The following is a 322-nucleotide window of genomic DNA, read 5'->3' on the forward strand; positions in this document are numbered from 1 at the left end:
AGAGTTCTTCTGTGCAAGGTGGACACAATGAGGAGTAATTCAGTCTCCCCTCCCCTCCTGCCCCTTAACTAGCCCAGACCCAGGCCGGAAAAGTATTTTTTTTTTATTTTATTAGCTAACTGGATATATACGGTGCCCAAGAAATTCTTCCCAAGCTTTGGTAAATGGCTGTCTGCTAGTGTCTAAGTTTGCTGGTGTCTAAGTTACCATGTAAGATGTGTGTGTGTGTGTGTGTGTGTGTCTGTGTGTATGTGTGTGTTGGGGTTATTAATATAGGATGGCCAGTGATGGGTGGTGACCTGAATTAAAAAGAAAGAAAAAG

At 42.9% G+C, this 322-nt stretch overlaps 1 protein-coding gene across 1 annotated transcript in view; it reads right to left on the bottom strand.

The window, feature by feature from the left end:
* The window catches only part of IGFBP5 (insulin like growth factor binding protein 5), a 21,992-nt gene that overhangs the window by 19,881 nt on the left and 1,789 nt on the right, over positions 1-322 (bottom strand). The gene's annotated exons all lie outside the window — the stretch shown is intronic.

The sequence above is a fragment of the Myotis davidii genome, unplaced genomic scaffold (assembly GCF_000327345.1).
Source record: "Myotis davidii unplaced genomic scaffold, ASM32734v1 scaffold575, whole genome shotgun sequence".
NCBI classification, from domain to species: domain Eukaryota; kingdom Metazoa; phylum Chordata; class Mammalia; order Chiroptera; family Vespertilionidae; genus Myotis; species Myotis davidii.